The sequence below is a fragment of the Sorex araneus genome, chromosome 2, assembly GCF_027595985.1.
Source record: "Sorex araneus isolate mSorAra2 chromosome 2, mSorAra2.pri, whole genome shotgun sequence".
Taxonomy (NCBI): domain Eukaryota; kingdom Metazoa; phylum Chordata; class Mammalia; order Eulipotyphla; family Soricidae; genus Sorex; species Sorex araneus.
Window position 1 is genome coordinate 189,439,663 of NC_073303.1, and position 18,653 is coordinate 189,458,315.

The window sequence follows — 18,653 nt, forward strand, 5'->3', positions numbered from 1 at the left end:
CTTATTTTCTAGAATCTCCATACTGTTTTCCACAGGGGTTGCATCTGTCAACATTTCCAGGGAATGAGAGTTCCTTTTCACCTTATGCCCACCAACACAGATCGTTCCCAGATTTTCTATACGCGCCATCCGTACTTTTGTGTGATGATATCTCATTCCCATCTTGATTTGGACTTTCCTGGTCACCAGTGATGCTGAGCATTTTTTCATCTGTCTGTTGACCATACCTTCATCTTCTTCAAGAAGTCTCTCTTCACTTCCTCTCCCCATTTTTATAGGGCATGTGGACTTTCTTTTTGTTAATAAGGAAAACCACACAAAGAGTCGATGATATGAGGAGCTGGCTATTCAAAAGAAAAAACAAGATAGATAACATTTTGGCTAGTTCTGGAGGAAACAGAGAAAGTGCTTGAATTAGATGAAAGATGGAAGGAGAGAAATTACATCGGACCACTCAGAAATATAAGATATCATGAGAGGTTGCTATGATAAACTTCAAATTGCTAAACTGGAGAACATAGAAGAAACAGATTTTTTAATTCTTTATTAGTTTTTAATATGTCAAATTTGCAAAGTTGTTTATAATGCAGTCGTTTCAGGCATACACTGTCCTTGGATTAGAAGAACTTATATTTTCAAAATGATCATGCTACCACCCAAGAACAGTAGAGACAAGAGACAGAAATATTGCTCCATAGTTGGAAACCTGCCTCATGAGCTGGGGGAGAAGGCAGCTGCGATAGAGAAGGGATCACTAAGTCAATGATGGTTGGAGGAATCGTTTGGGATGGGAGATGTGTGCTAAAAGTCGATAAAGGACCAAACGTGACAACCTCTCAGTATCTGTACTGCAAACCATAATGTCCAAAAATAGAGAGAGTATGAAAGAAATTGTCTGTCACAGAGACAATTGAAATACCCGGAGGTAGGGGAAGGGGTGGGATGAGGTGGGGGATACCAGGAACATTGGTGGTGAAAAATGTACACTGGTGAAGAGATGGGTGTTCAATCATTGTATGACTGAAATTCAAACATGAAAACTTTGTATCTCACGGTGATTCAATAAAAAAATCATGCTCCCTAAGTGTGTATATTCAATTAATTTAATAATTATTGCATTAAACATATATACACAGATTCAAATACATGATCCAAATCCTAATTATATTCTTTGATGACTTAGAATGGTCAATAATAAGGTTTGTATGGAACTATAAAACACCCCTAACAGTAAAAGTCATGCTGAGAAATAAGAAATTGGAGGTATCTCAATACCTAACTTGAAAATATACTATGAAGCCATAGCGATCAAAACAGCATGATATGGGAATATCTCTTTGTTGACTAGGTTAGAATCAAATATCAAAAGACAAATCCCCATATCTTTGTTCCCCAGACCCTGGGCTGACTTTTCCCTGACTGCACAGAGGGTGAGTGGGTGGAGTAATGTCTCCATTGTGAGACTTCTTATTACTGTTTTTCGCATATCGAATATGCTACAGATAGCTTGCCAGACTCTGCAGTGCAGGCAGGATACTCTCCGTAGCTTGCCAGACTCTCCTAGAGGGACAGAGGAGTCGAACCCAGGTGGGCCACGTGCAAGGCCCTACCCACTGTTCTATCATTCCAGTACATCCCCTACTAAATTATTTAAATTGTATGTCACCTGATATGTGTATGTCCAATATGGTCTTTTTAAAGTAACTGTAAAAACTGAAAATAAGACAATTTTCCAATATTACTAATTTTAATTACAAAATTACTTTTGTACCCCCCCCAAAAAAAGAACCTTAGAATTAATAAGAAGACTTATACAAAGAAACAATATAAATGACTGTTAAAGCAATGGAAGGGGACACAGGAAATGGAAATATATTCCTTGTTATGGATATGGAGAATTGAATTTAAACAAACTTCATACCCAAAGCACTCTACAGATTCAATGGAGGCCCATAGAAATTTCCATTATATTTTCAGGGTCATGGAACAAATACTGATAAAATTCTGTTTTGCTTTGTTTTTCAATTTTTTTTACAAAGCTGTTCATGATTGGATTTCAGTCATACAGCATTCCAACAACACCCATCCCTCCACCAGTGTACATTTCCCAGCACCAGTGTCCCCAGGTTCCCTCCCATCACCCCCCACCCCCCACTCCTGCCCGCCTCTATGGCACGTCCTTTTCTTCTCTCTCTCTTTCTCTCTCTCTCTCTCTCTCTCTCTCTCTCTCTCTCTCTCTCTCTCTCTCTCTCTCTCTCTCTCTCTCTCTCTCCTCTTGGTCACTGTGGTTTGCAAAATTGATACTGAAAGATTAACTGATAAAACTTATATGAAGTAAGACTCCAAGAATAGCCAAAGCAATCCTGGGAGGAAAAAAGATAAGACACATTTATTTACCTAATTTTTTTTTCTTTTTGGGTCATACCCGGTGATACACAGGGGTCACTCCTGGCTCTGCACTCAGGAATTACTACTGTCGGTGCTCAGGGAACCATATGGGATGCTGGGAATCGAACCTGGGTCGGCCGCATGCAAGGCAAATGCCCTACCCACTGTGCTATTGCTCCAGCCCCTGTTTACCTAATTTTAAATCACACTATAATTAGCACTGTTGTCCTGTTGTTCATCGATTTACTTGAGCGGACACCAGTAACGTGTCCATTATGAGACTTGTTACTGTTTTTGGCATATCGAATACTCCATGGGTAACTTGCCAGGCTAGCTGTGCAGGTAGGATACTCTCGGTAGCTTGCCAGGCACTCTGAGAGGGATGGAGGAATCGAACCCGGGTTCTATCTGTGCTATCACTCCAGTCCACACTATAATTAGTTACAGTAATTAAACTGTAGTATTTAAATAAAGGCAATCTCAGACCAACACAATTATCAGAATTGAAACCGTAGAGATAAACCCTCAGATATATTATAGTTTGTCCATGACAAAGTTACTACTAGTTTCCCAAAGTGAAGCAAGGAAAATCTCTTCAGCAAACAGTTCTGAGAAAACTGGATTGCCACAAGCGAAGGAATGAATCTGGACCCCTATCTCACACCATACAGTAAGATTGATTCAAAATGGATACAGACCTCTAAATTAACCCTGAGTCCATAAAAGACAAAGAGAAGTTAGGCAGAATATTGTTCCATGAGGCAGCATCAATGACTTGATGTCATAAGCTTAAAAAAAAAGAAGCAAATGGAACTCTAACAAGTTATTCTGTGCTACGGAAAAAAAAATAACAAAAATGAAGACACCTGCAGAGAGCAAGAAAATATTCTCTGACCACACACCTGACAGAGAACTAAAATCCAAGATTATATGCACTTGTAAAACAAATAACTACAGCAAAAAATCTAATATCATAGATTTGAAATTGTCTTTTTAGTAATATTGTGATGATCATAATGAAAATAAATAAAAAATAATAAAATCTAAATAATAACTTAAGGTCAGAGCCTTCTCATTTAACTAGGAAATAAGAACATAGCTATAGAAGTTTTAAATTACCCTAAAAAATACTCTATTATTACCATATAACCACCCATTTTGCTAAATTTTATTTGAAATGTATATATATATACATGTATATGTATATGTTTACACATATATGTACATTATCTACAAAACATTATTTTTCCTCATCAAAATACTTCTGTGTATATGAGTATATGTCTGTCTCTATTTTTTCTCTCATTCATTCACATACATGCAATCACCCCACAATCTTAATTCCTCTAATCAATGATGCATAAAACGTTTCTTCTATGTTACTTCCCTGTTTCACTTTTTAGAAAAGAGCTATTGTGGTATCTGTTTCTTCGTGACAGTGTTAGCGGAAATTCAAAGTAAATTTCCAGGTGGCTGTCCATAGTTTACACTTTAAGTATGAAGAAAATTAAAATAAATGTTAATTTTGTCTTTTAGCACCTTCATTACACTTACACAAAAGGATCCCTGTGAGCAAAAGGTAGCATTTGTACTGTGTCCTAAGTTATATTGAATATACATTTTCTTATGAAGCTATAGGAGAGGGGAAAAAGGTTGTAGTCTCCACTTCTTAAATCAAAATCAAATTCTTTTTTCGAGATAACTGTCTCATATTTGTTTTCAAGGAAATGAGGCTTTCTGGAATCAAAATGACATTAAGGGAAAAAATGTAATTGCCAAGAAGAACTGATATTTTTCAAAATTTTTCTGGGTTCTCCCATTTCTCTTTAGAAAGTCACTGAAGTAGAAAGACTTCAAATAAAGAAATTTCCCTCTGGGTCAGAAAAAAAAAGAAGTTAAAGACTCAGTGCAGGTGGAAGATATGCCCCAGGATGTTTCCAGTTATTCTTTAGTGAGTTTCCTCCCTATGTAAAAAGTATCCCTTAGAAATGATAAGTTCCTATGGGAATAACATGGCTGAAGTGTTCAACAAAGATGGCATGCATATATTCCTTTCTCTCTTAGACTATCCAGTCCTGTTGCAAAAAAAAAGATATGTTTCCAGCCAAGTCATTTTCCTTTACATCTTCATAAACCTAACTGTAAAAGGAGAAAACATGCTGGTTTTTAGTATTTGTTATTTTTTATATTTAAGGTTAAAACATTTTATTAGATTTTGATTTGTTTGCTTTTTAAATAAAACTGTGAAAAAGCTACTTATTCCCACAGCAAAGTGACCCCTTAAAAAGATGCACTAACCCCTTTTTAAGGCATTAACAAGACTTTTTTGTACTTTTTAAATTATTTTTAAACTGAGATGCTAAAAATTTATACAATTTTCAAAACAATGAAGCATAAAAGAATCATGTTGCATGGGACTGCTCAAATGACAGGCTCCCTTATATAAAATGAAAGCTAAAAGAAGAAGGGGTTCCAGCACTCCTGGTCAGCTCACCCCCCTTTTCCCAAACCCCCCGCCAATATATTATTTCTAAACATCTGAGGTTGCTTTAATTTTTATAAGAAAAGGGAACAGGCCTTTGAAAAGCCACTGTATAACAAAAAGAAAGAAGAAGGCCAGAAAGGTGACCAGTTATAAAGAAAAGTGCAACTGAAATTTTTTTCATTTCTTCTTGGAAAGAATAGACTTATTTATAAGCTCACTTTTTTTTTACTTGAATCACAGTGAGATACACAACTACAAAGTTGTTCGTGATTGGGCTTCAGTCACATAATGCTCCTCCAACATCCATTCCTTCACCAGATACATTTCCCATCACCAGTGTCCCCAGTTTCCCTCCCACCAATGTCCCAATTTCCCTCCCTCACCACCTGCCTCTACAGCAAGTACTTTTCTCTCTGTCTCTGTCTCTCTGTCTCTGTCTCTCTCTCTCCCTTCTCTCTCTCTTTCTCTCACTTCTCTCTCTCCCCCCTTTTGGGAATTATGGTTTGCAATACAGATATTGAAAGGTTATCACATATGTCCCATTGTATAAACCTACTTTTCCATAGTTATTTAAAGCCTGTCCAATCAATTGAAAGAAACAAGTTCAGGTGAATCACTAGAGTAGGAAAAAATATTAAACAAGGCCGTGTCTACTTTTTTTTCTGAGTCTTTAATATTCTAAGTCTCAAGCACCAAAGGTACCCAAATTTATTTGACCTAGTGCCCCTTTTATTGAAAAACAAATCATTCAGCACCCCCACCCCAGCCCTAGAAATCCACCAAGAGCTCCCAAGCTTTCCAGTCACTGACACATCCCTGGATCAGTGAAGCTCCCCTGCGTGGGTGAAATGGCCCATTCTGGGAAACACAACATCACAAAATCATTAATTTTAGTCTTATCAGGGCACTAGACATTCATCCCGTTAGACCTTAGAGTGTTCATCTTTCCTGTCTTCAGGGAAATGTTAGTTTCAGATTTCTCAAGTCCTGCCTCTTCATTTGGGTTCCTAATATTTCTAATAGTGCAGTGGCAACATAGGAAATATGATTAATCGAAGCCCAAAAACATGTTTTTCCAATAGAGCACCCTCTATGCATTCTACAATCTCCAAAATACACAACTCACGTCTAATTCCTACAAATGACTCCTGAAATGAGACCAAGGTGAGAAGAAATGAGAAAAACTTAGCAAGAAGAGTAGTTACAATTTCATCACATGCTTTCCTAGTAGTATCAACTATTACTGCTTTATGAAATAATTGGTATATAACACGTATACATTAATAAAATAAAAGAAAAAACAAATTAAAGCATAATAGAAATATATCAAAAACAACTGACACCAAGGGATACAAAAAAATCATCATAAGACATATTCTTTTGGAATGACTACAATATAAATTGCTACTGTGTTTTAGTTGTAATTCACCTATATTTGTCCTTCATCTCATCTCTCAGCTGGCAAAATTACCACAAGTTTTTATTAGTTTTTTTTTCGTTTTCTGGTTTTATATTTTTCTCATTATTATAATTTGCTCTATTTTCTGATCAAATTTCCCTTTGAATTGTGATACAAGAAGAAGTGATGTGAAAAAATTAACATTTGCAGTGGTACCGCAATGACTCAACTGTTGAAAAGAATTCAGATTGGGATTTCAGTATCCCAACATATAGCCCCAAATAGTGTCCTCATTATTATTCAACCACCACAAGAGGCTTTTCAAGTGACCCTGTCCAGAAGAGAGTTTTAGTCATTTCTCAACCAGACAATACAAAAGTTTATGTTCTTTCTGCGATTGACTAGTTATACTAATAGGAATAAAGGGAATATTTACTTTGCTCAAATCAATTTTAAAGAACATCTTCCTTCTAGTATGTATTTATATCAAAGAACTTTTTTGTTTGTTTTTTGAGTCTAAAATTTATTTGAGATTAAGTTTGGATCTTTTCAAATCAACAAAATGAAAAGTCTAGGAAAGCTTTGCTCAATACCCTTCAAAAAATACTTTCCAACATAAAATTTGCCACCCAGGGATTTTTTCTAATTAATTGCACAAATAAGATTGTAGCATACTTTAATAAAAGCCATTATGTTCTGAATAAATTGCATTCTCCAAATTGTGAATCATAAAATGCCTGTTAAATATCCAATTTTAATGTTCCAGAAAAATCCTATTCATTTCATAACCAGAGTTATGAACAAACAGATTAAATGATATTAAGTTTCAGCACCAAATAATTGAAAAAAGGAAAAACTTTTACTCATCATATTTTTATTTGACCCTCAATATTTAATATTCTCAAATCCTATATTCTAATTATTTATCTTAATATCATTAATTAATTTGGGTTGACGGTAAAAACATTCCAAATTAAGTCTTATAGCATTCTAGAGAGTACAATTATAGCTACTCCAATGTTCACCTGTATTTTGTTTCTCATCTACAACAATATTTTTTTAAATATTGACCTAGTGCTTAATTATCAGATAATTATGTTTCACACAAGAAATATCAATCTGAGTGCTACTTCTAAAATTTAAACCACTTTAAGTAGACAGAATTTTCATGCAGTTTAAGACAGATACTAATCCAAATGTTGTAGCCCACCAGGATTGGTCTTTATGGACAGAAAAATTAGTAATGCCATCCAAAAGATGAAAACTGAGCTTATCTGCAAAAGAATCAGAAGACAGCAGAAAAGTTGTAGGAGTTTGGAGGTAATGAAGACTGACGCTGCAGCTGTGCTCTGAGTTTGGGGTTTTTTGTTATTTTTTTTTTTTTTGCTTTTTTGGGTCACACCCGGCGATGCTCAGTGGTTACTCCTGGCTCTGCACTCAGGAATTACTCCTGACGGTGCTCAGAGGGCCATATGGGATGCTGGGAATCGAACCCGGGTCGGCCCCGTGCAAGGCAAACACCCTCCCCACTGTGCTATCGCTCCAGCCCCATGTGCTCTGAGTTTTTAACTAATATGATTTCTCTGTTTGTATGACCTACTCATGGAAATCAAGGGACTTCTTAGAAAGCAACTTAAGTTTTCAATGAAGCATTTCACAACAGAGTCAAATAAAGGTGACTATAACAAGGGAAAGAAGGTGGGTTTTTTTTAATGTCATTGATTTTTCACTAGAGATAGAACCCTAATGACTCCCAGGAGTAATTTCGGAAAGTTAAAATTCTGTTTCACAGTTTGCCGTCAAAACAGATGATGGGACAATGAATGAATGCAAATTCATTCATGGAAAAAGTTAATCATAAGAAGAAAAAATAGCTCAAAATTTGTTAAATAAGTATCCAGATTCAAGTTTTAAAATGTATTGGTTTGACAGAGGAGAGGGACAGATATAGAATCACTGCATTCATTTGTGGTGAATAAAAAAATATATAGTATCACTGTCATCTCATTGCTCATCAATTTGCTCGAGCGGGCACCAGTAACATCTCCACTGTGAGACTTGTTGTTACTGTTTTTGGCATAGCAAATATGCCACGGGGAGCTTGCCAGGCTCTGCTGTGTGGGCGGGATACTCTCAATAGCTTGCCAGGCTCTCCAAGAAGGACGGAGGAATCAAACCCAGGTCGGCTGTGTGCAAGGCGAATGCCCTACCCGCTGTGCTAGAAGACTAATATCCATGGCCAGGGAAAACAGGGCCTATGAGGACTGGTTAATGGTCTGACTCAACCACAAGTGTCTGTGGGGTGGGGGGTAAGTAAGATACTGCTTACTAGTGTGACAATAATATGACAATATGACAATAAGAGCTGGGAATGATCACGCTGGTCAAGAACTAAATGTTAGAAGTAGGTAAAGGGATATTCCTGATAACCTTTCAGTGACAATATTGCAAACTACAATGCCCAAAAGAAGAGAGAGAAAGAGAGAGACAGAGACAAAGACAGAGACAGAGAGAGAAGAAAAACATCTGCCATAGAGATAGGCTGGGCCGTGGGGGGCAGGGGGTGATGGGAGGGACCCCGGGGACACTGGTGCTGGGGAGTGTACACTGGTGGAGGGACGGGTGTTGGAACACTGTATGACTGAAACCCAATCATGGACAGCTTTGTAAGGGTCTATCTCACAGTGATTCCATCTAAAACGTAAAATAAAAAAATAAAAATAAAATGTATCAGTTTGAAATTATTGACCTCTGAAAGTGACTGAAGGCAAAATAGAAATAAATTCTTTTTTTTTTTGCTTTTTGGGTCACACCTGGCAATGCACAGGGGTTACTCCTGGTTCTGCACTCAGGAATTACCCCTGGCCGTGCTCAGGGGACCATATGGGATGCTGGCATTTGAACCCGGGTCGGCCGCGTGCAAGGCAAACGCCCTACCCGCTGTGCTATCTCTCCAGCCCCAGAAATAAATTCTTAAAAGAAACATTGAGACTTAGAGAACAGTGGCATGTGCCAAAGTATGGGAGTGATGCCTTAAATGCACCAACTGAGGATGGAACCCAAGGCAGAAAAGAGAAGGTAATTTTAGCAATAAGAGCAAAAATAAGGGGCTGGAGCGATAGCACAGCAGGTAGGGCACTTGCCTTGCACACGGCCGGCCCAGGTTCGATTCCCAGCATCCCATAGGGTCCCTGAGCACTGCCTAGAGTAATTTCTGAGTGCATGAGCCAGGAGCAACCCCTGTGCATTGCAAGGTGTGACCCAAAAAAAAAAAAAAAGAGTAGAAATAATGGAGGCTAATATTTATGGAATAGTGGTTTCTCTTTTCAGAGAAAGGTGGTTTTGAAAGGTTAACATATAATATTTCCTTAAATCACTGTATCACTGTATCACTGTCATCCCATTGTTCATCGATTTGCTCAAGCGGACACCAATAATGTCTCCATTCATCCCTGTCGCATGCTAGTGTAACCTGATAGAGTACTGGAGGCTCTTTCAGGATCAGGGGAATGAGGACCATTGTTGTTACTGTTTTTGGCATATCGAGTACGTCATGGGTAGCTTGCCAGGGTCTTAGTATTTAATAACATTTATTATTTTAATTAATTATTAATTAATATTATTGTTAATTAAATCAATATTTAATATTTCCTTAAATATTACTGATAAAAACACTAAAAAAATGTAAGATTGATGTCACTATTCCCACCTTTCTTCTGAGGAAATCAGAAGTAAAGGAAATTAAGTAACTTGCCCCAAATCACCCAGACAATATGAGGCAGTGTTCATACATTAGCATATCTGATTCAAAAATTCCACCATTGAAAGATTTTGGTTCTGATTAATTTCACAGTGTCATAAGACAAAACAGCATAATTTTTAAGCAATTGTGTTTTGTTGTTTTTGATCAGAGGCCACTCCTGGCTGTACTGGTGTTGGGGTGGATGGGGGAGGTGAAGAAGAAATGATGCAGTGCTTGGAATATTATGCAGCTACTAGAAAAAATAAAGTCATGAAATTCTCTTATAAATGGATAGACATGGAGAGTATCGTGCTGAGTCAAATAAGTCAGAAGAAGCATAGACACGGAATGACTGCACTCATTTGTGTGATGTAAGGGAAAAAACACTTACTATGAGACTAACTCCCAAGGACAGTAGAAACAAGGGCCAGAAACAAACGGTCCACTGTTGGAAGCCCACCTCCAGGACTGGAGGGGAGGGCAGTTGGGATAGAGAAGGGACCCTTGTGACAATGATGATTGAAAGAGATCACTTTGGATGGGAGATATGTGCTGAGAGTGGGCAAAGGACCAAACATCATATGGCCTCTCAGTATATGTATTGCAAGTCATAGCGTCCAAAAGGAGAGAGAGAGAGAGAGAGAGAGAGAGAGAGAGAGAGAGAGAGAGAGAGAGAGAGGTACCTGCCATAAAGACAGGTTGGTGGGGAGTGGGATAAGGGATACAGGGGACATTGGTGGTGGGAAATGTACACTGGTGGAGAGAGGGGTGTTGGAACATTGTATGATTAAACCCGATCACAAAAGCTTTGTAACTGTATCTTAGGGTGATTTAATTAAAAAAAAAATTTTTAAAGAAATAATGCAGTGCTGAGTATTGAACCTAAGGCTCTTGCATGCAAAGCATGTGCTTCAATCCATTGAGTTATCTCTCCAAATCCAGATATCATATTCTTCACACATATCTTCAAACACATAATATGGACCTCGACAAATTCAGGTCCAGAAACTACAGATTTTTCATTCAATGTCTGTTGTGTACAGAGAGTTGTTAGAGGACTCTAAATTAGAAAAAGTACCTAGACAACACTTCTCAGTGACCCAGTCTCCTTGATTTTCCTGGATGGGGTATCCAAAGGGAGAAATCACACCTGGTTGATTTTAGTGATTCAATTAAAGGGACTACAAACAGAAATTCTCTCCCGTCAACTCTTGTGAATATTGGGATGACGTGTAAATCCCAAGCAAATATCTCTCTCCATAGCCAACTCTCACCACAGTATTAAGCCTATCCCAGTGAAGAGTGTGAAACAGAAGTTACCTTAAAATAATGGGGCTAGAGCGATAGCATAGCGGGTAGGGCATTTGCCTTGCACGCGGCTGACCCGGGTTCAATTCCCAGCATCCCATGTGGTCCCCTGAGCACCGCCAGGAGTAATTCCTGAGTGCAGAGCCAGGAATAACCCCTGTGCATTGCCAGGTGTGACCCAAAAAGAAAAAAATAATAACTATAAAATAAAGAGAGATCTTATTTCAAGCACTATCCTGTGGCTAGATTTGAAGGATGTTTTCCAAACATTTCTCACTTCTCTGTTATTGGGGTCTCAGCAGCCAGCCTGAGACTTTGACCAAATCCCCTGCCCCTGAAAGCAAGAGCCGGCCCTGTTTACAGGGGCCCAGGGGCTTGCTCCTGCACTCCACACGCAGGCACTCTGGTTGAGGATGAGGGTTGGAACAGTTACCATGTGCCTGAGCTGATACACCCGGCCCTGAGAGCGGGAGAGGCAAGTCATTAACTGACATCTGTACCGAGCCTGATGAGGTAAGTGTGATACACGTGGAATGCCCCCTGAAATATGTGTATAAAAACCCCGGTGTGAAGGCTAATAAATGGGTAGCTGATGGACCACCAACTTTCCCCCCTCCACGTGGTTCTTGCTCTGAGGCGACTGGAGTCCATGGTGCGCAGAAGGACAGGGCAGCTTCTCTCCTGCCCCCTCCCTCTCCTAGAGGGAGTAAGTCAGGCGACTTCAGGGGATCATCCTCCAGTGTGCCAGGGTCGACTGGCCGGGACCCCGACACTCTGTCAGGGTTGAAGCTTCTCCCCACGTTCCCTTTGCAAACTCTCATCTTTGGTTTCAGTGACCTTAGTCAGTCCTGGATTCCTTGCTACCTGCTTGGTGTTTCCTTCTTTACTTTTCACGCCGTCTTCCCTTCGCCCCCGTCTGTGATGAAGCCTCTACTCCTATTTTATCACTTGGTTCTCCCTGTTCCTAAAAGATTTTTGTCCTTTCCAGTGATTTGAATGACCACCTTTATGCCAGTGAGTTCCAGAAGCTTTCTCTCTAGTTTGGACCCGTCCCTGATGAGTGAGCTCCAGATTTGTTTGTGCGATTCTCAGTCTTCCCGTCAGGGTGTCCCTCAGAGGCATGCACGTCTACTTAGACGAAACAGTCAGCGCAGCTAAAAATTTAGTAAACCTATTTAAGTAAATTTTTATTCCTCCTTCATATCTTCTGCACATTTAACCCAATCATTACATTTAGTCTATCCTAGTCTTCAAATTGTTCTGCCTCTTCATCCACATTGTCACTATATTGTTACCGAGGTCATCTCTTTGCATAATTTCTTTAACCATCAAAATTTCTTCCTCCTTACATTCGTTCTCTTTAAACCATACCTCCCTGACTCCAAAGTGATATTTTTGAAGTCAAATCTTATCGTGTTACTATTATTCATAAAATCTGCAGTTTTCCTATTGACTTATGGATAGAAAAGTTCTAGTCCTTTAATGGAGCCATAATGATTATTCCATAATTATTATAAATACAAAAAAGTATTCCATGATGATTATTCACTTAGTTTCCTCTCTGGGTTCCCACTCACAGAAATAAAATACCCTATACAATATGTGCACATCTTCCCAAATGCCTGCAAGATGATCACTTTCAGCACTGTTGACTTTTATTTTGGACTTCTTCTTTTTATTAATTTTTTAATTGGAATACCATGAGGTACAGTTACAAAGCTTTCATGATCAGGTCAGGGTTGACTTTCTTCTTATTCTGCTGAAACAATAACATTCTCCAAATGGCATCATAATGCATCAAATTTGTTAATTTGTTGGCTTTTGGTCTTGGCGTCACACCCAGAAGTACCTAGGACTTACTCCTGGCCCTGTACTCAGTGCTCACTCTTGGTGGTGTTCCAGGTATCATATGGGGTCCAAAGGTTCAAGTCCGGGCTGCCCAGTGTAACACAAAAAACTAAATTGATGTTCTACCTTTCCAGCTTTATTAACTCATCAGATTTACATCAAATATACAATTTTCTTAGCTGCTATCCTTTCCTCCGCTATAACCTGCATCATTGGTTATAAGCTTACTAACATGGCTAGAATTTTAGTCTCTTGAATTTGAAAATAAAAAATAAGTGAAGCATTAGACTATATTAGTTAGAGCACAATATTTGAAACAAACTTGGATTTAAGCTCTGAAACTTCCATTTCAATGTGTACACATAGGGGTAGGTAGGTGCATTTCCTTAAACTCCAGCCTGTGTATCAGTAACGTACATGCAATAGCATCTACTTTTCAGGAAGCATCGTCATTGCTGTCTGGCTCTGGGTCTTGTCCAAGCTCTGAGCTCAGGATTCATTCCTGGTAGTACATGGAACTGTGTGATGTCTCCAGCATGTAAAGCACATGCTCAGTCCTTTCAGTTATCTTTCTGCCCCTTTTTAGTATGATTTATATTACACTGAAATAGTAAATTATAATGTTTTGGCAGAGAGTCTCTTGCCCGCACTCCTGGCTGTCTTCCCTGGGGCCCCTCGGAGGGGATGGGCTCCAGCTTCCCTTCCCACCCCAAGCAGAGCTCCCGGCTGCCGAAGACCACCGGTACCTAGCTACAGCCATGCTGGAGGTCCCTCTCCACACATTCGGACAGGCCTCATGCATGAAGGTACCGGCAGAGGAACCCAGGTGTATGTAATCCCATCAACGGCCAACATCCAGAGAGAGACTTAAAAGCAAGCTCTCAGAAGTGTGTGGCCGCGCGATATCATGTAGCCTGCTTCCTCCCTCTGGGAGAAACTGGCAATCTTCTGAGAGTTTCCTGCCCACATGGGACAGCCTTGCAAGCTTCCCATGGTGTATTCATATGCTAAATCCAGTAACAAGCTGGATCTCATTCCCCTGACCCTGATAGAGCCCCCAGTGTGACATCGTTGGGAGGGCCAAGGGAGAGAGACTTCTAAGATCTCAGGGAAAGGACGAAATGAGAGATTATTGAGCCTGCCCGAGAAATCGGAGATTAACGGGATTTTTGTGATTCATGATTCGTGAATGTTTTGGTATATAGTGCCTGAAATACTTAATTTAATTGTATTTAACTTTAATAAAGCAACATCATTTTACTTCATTTTGCACAACTGGTCATCAGTACATACTAAATATTTTAAAGGAATAGATATTTGCCTCTAGTGTCAACTTGTTGATAGTAGTCTTAATAGTCTTGAAGCAACTGCAGGCAGACAGAGTACTGGGGAAGTCTTCAGAATTTGAATATGTTCTGTTAATTCTGAAATGACTTTGTGATTTCAGGTAGTGGGAAGAAGCTATACAAAGTCTCAAGACACTATATTAGATATTTTACTAAATGCTACAGTGAATAATGGTGTGCATATGTCTCTTTGAATAAATGCTTTTGTGTCCTAGGGATAGATACCCAGTTGTGGAATTGCTGGGTCATATAGCATCTTAGTTTACTAAGGCATCTCCATCCTGTTTTTCATAAAAGTTGAGTCAAGCAACATTTCCACCAGCCTTGGATAAGTGTTTCTTTTTCACCACATGCCTCTGCCAACACAGATTGTCCCCAGTATTTTTTAAGATGTGCTATTCTCAACAATACACAAGTGGATCATAAAGTTGTGGTATGTATACACAATGCAATGCTATGCAACTGTAGCACTATAGCACTACCATCTCATTGTTCACCGATTTGCTTGAGCAGGCACCAGTAATGTCTCATTGTAAGACTTGTTGTTAATGTTTTTGACATATCAAATACGCCATGGGAAGCTTGTCAGGCTCTGCCATGCGGGCAGGATACTCTCAGTAGCTTGCCAGGCTCTCCGAGAGGAACAGAGGAATTGAACCCGGGTCGGCTGCCAAGGCAAATGCTCTCCCCACTGTGCTATCACTCCAGCCCTTGATAAAACCATGCAATTAGCTGCTACATGGATGGAACTGGACCATATCGTGTTAAATGAAGTAAGCTAGAAGAACAAACATAGGATGATCTTATTTATATGTGGTATATAGAATAACTGGACAAGGGGATGCAATGTTTGAAAGGGTGGGGAGGGGTGATGGCTAGATCACCCTTGATCCCAGAATACATGGAGAAAAACCAATAAAGAAAGCAGAAATAAGAGATGGATGAAAAGTAGTGGGAAGCAGGGGCCAGGGGACCAGAGTACATTGATGGTGTGAAGGAGTGGCATATCTAAATATCCAAACCACAGAGTCAACAACACTGAAAAGTAAGAGATCCAAACTTCAACAACCAAATTTTAAAATGTGCCTGTCAAAGTAGCAGGCTGAGGTGGTGGGGAGGGGGTGGGGAAGAAGGAGGTAGCTCTGGTGAAAGGCAGAAGCCGCTTGTGGTAGGATTGGTGCTGTAACATAGTATGTCTAAAACCCTACTATAACTTTGCAAATCATGGTCACTGTCACTGTCACTGTCATCCCATTGCTCATTGATTTGCTCGAGCGGGCACCAAGTAACGTCTCCATCGTGAGACTTGTTACTGTTTTTGGCATATCGAATATGACATGGGTAGCTTGCCAGTTTCTGCCATGCAGGCGAGATACTCTCGGTAGCTTTCCGGGCTCTCTGAAAAAGACAGAGGAATCGAACCTGGGTCAGCCTCGTGCAAGACAAATGCCCTACCCACTGTGCTATCACTCCTTGGTACTCAAAAAAAATTTAAAGTCTCAAACTCAGCTTTAAGAGTTATAGTTTTACAATGATTGGGTCTTTTGTTTCTTAATGAACAATTCTCTCCTAACTCCATTTATTTTGGGTTTTTTTTAATTTATTATTAAATTGAATCACTATGTGGAAAGTTACAAAGTTTTCATGTTTAAATCTCAGTTATACAGTGTTCAAACACCCATCCCTTCACCAGTGCACATATCCCACCACCAAGAATCACAGTATACCTCCCCACTCCCCCCTGCTTTCCCAGCCCCCCCACCCTGCCTGTGTAACTGATAAATTTCACTTTACTTTCACTTTACTTTGATTACATTCAATATTTCAACAAAAAACTCACTATCATTGTTTGGAGTTTCTCCCCCCAAAGTCGGACCTGCTGAAAAGGAAGCATTTGATAAATTGTTTTCCATTGCTGAGAATGAAGAGATATGAGGCTGAGCAGCCGCACTAGCGGCCGCACGGTTTTGGATTTCTGTATTTTAGTATTTTAGTAACTAAGTCCAGAGAAATTTCTGCCAGAAATTGCATCATTGCAAGCTTGTACCTCTCTGCTACTTTATATTCCACATATGAGTGCAATCTTTCTATGTCTGTCTCTATCTTTCTGACTCATTTCACTTAACATGATACTTTCCATGTTGATCCACTTATATGCAAATTTCATGACTTCATGTTTTCTGAAAGCTGCATAGTATTCCATTGGTAGATGTACCAGAGTTTCCTTAACCAGTCATCTGTTTTGGGGCACTCTGTTTTTTTCCAGATTGTGGCTATTGTAAACAGTACTGCAATGAACATAGAAATGCAGGTGTCATTTCTACTATACCTTTTGCCTCTCCAGGATATATTCCCAGGAGTGGCATTGCTGGGTCAAATGGAAGGTACATTGAAGACAAGGCCGGCAAAACATTGAAGCCAATGGTATCTTCAAAGATGACATGCCACTGGCCAAGCAAGTGAAAACAGAGATAAATAAATGGGACTATCTCAAACTAAGAAGCTTCTGCACCTAAAAAGAAACAGTGACCAAGATACAAAGACAGTCACAGAATGGGAAAGGAAATTTACGCAGGACCCATCCGATAAAGGGTTGATATCAAGGATATACAATGCACTGGTTTAACTCCACAAGAAGAAAACTGCTGACCTGATCAAAAAATGGGGTGATGAAATGAACAGAAACTTTCCCAAAAAAGAAATCTGAATGGCTGAGAGGTATATGAGAAAATGTTCAACATCACTAATCATCAGGGAGATGCAGATCAAAACAACAATGAGATATCATCTCACACCACGGAGATTGGCCCACATCCCAAAAAACAAAAGCAACCGGTGTTGGCATGGATGTGGGGAGAAAGGGACTCTCCTTCACTGCTGATGAGAATGCCCACTAGTTCAGCCCTTTTGGAAAGCAATATGGACGATTCTCAAAAAATTAGTAACTCCATTTATTTTGAATCACCATAGAAATCTACATCTGGTTCGTATAACACATTACTTTTTAGTGATAAGATATATCAATGAAATCCTAGGACACAATTTGAGAAAAAACGTTCCTGGTGCTCTAGAAACTCTCAGTGCAATCTCTAAACTCATCAATTATCATAATAACAAAAATTCCAAAATGGCTCTATATCCTACTGACATCTGGTGCCAAGTTTAATACGTGGGGGAAAAAGATAGATGTTTTAAGTGGTTAGTAAACTGAACAACTATTTTTTAAAATATAAATCAATCCTTGGTCTCTTTAGTCATGGATAAGAAAAGACAGGAAACTAGATAGCCATGAAGAATTGCTGCTCACAAATAAAGGAACGAAAGAGGTTTCTTCTTATTTCAGATCTTTGCCTTCTAAATCCAGCTCAACTTCAAATACCCTCTCTAAAGGACAGTGGAAAAGATTGTGAAATAAATAAAATAATAGCATTTGTAATAGTATTCAGAATGTTCTCTACATCTTAGTTTTTTATTTAAAAAATCTATAAAAGCACATGTTCCTAGAGCTACAGGAGTAAAATTTTTTCATAAGGAATGAAATTTATGGTCTAGCCGATTGATTTTAGAGCTGTGCAACCAAACTTTTGAAGTGTCACCCAAAAGTTCACCAACTCTGATTGTTCACCAAACAGTGAGCTCAGATAAATCCCTTCTAAAGAGAGGAATTAAAATCCAGCTGGACTTTTAGAAGTCTCTGAATTATGAGTGAACATAATGCTTGTGCATTTATGTTAATTGTCTAAGATAAAACCCACGTAATAGCATGTATTTCATACCTCATTGAAGTAACATCTGTTTGGCTACTAGTTTTCCACAAACAATCAAATTGACCAACATGAAATAAATTTCCATTCTTAAAGCCAAGTTTCACAAGAGAAAGAACAATTCTTGTTTTAAATAGTTGCTCCTCCAAATTGTCTTTGTAATTAACAAAAGAAAAAGGAAAAAACAAAACCTCATATACATCATCTCATTTAATTCCTGTCCTGGTCAAGGACTGTTTGATGATGAGTAAAAAGACAAAGACAAATAGTTTTATTAGAAGGTTACAAGAAGCAAAAATCACAGCTCTATGTAAGTGATGAATAAAACACAGTAGATGTTTGTCTAGACAGAATGATAACTAGAATTTTAGAA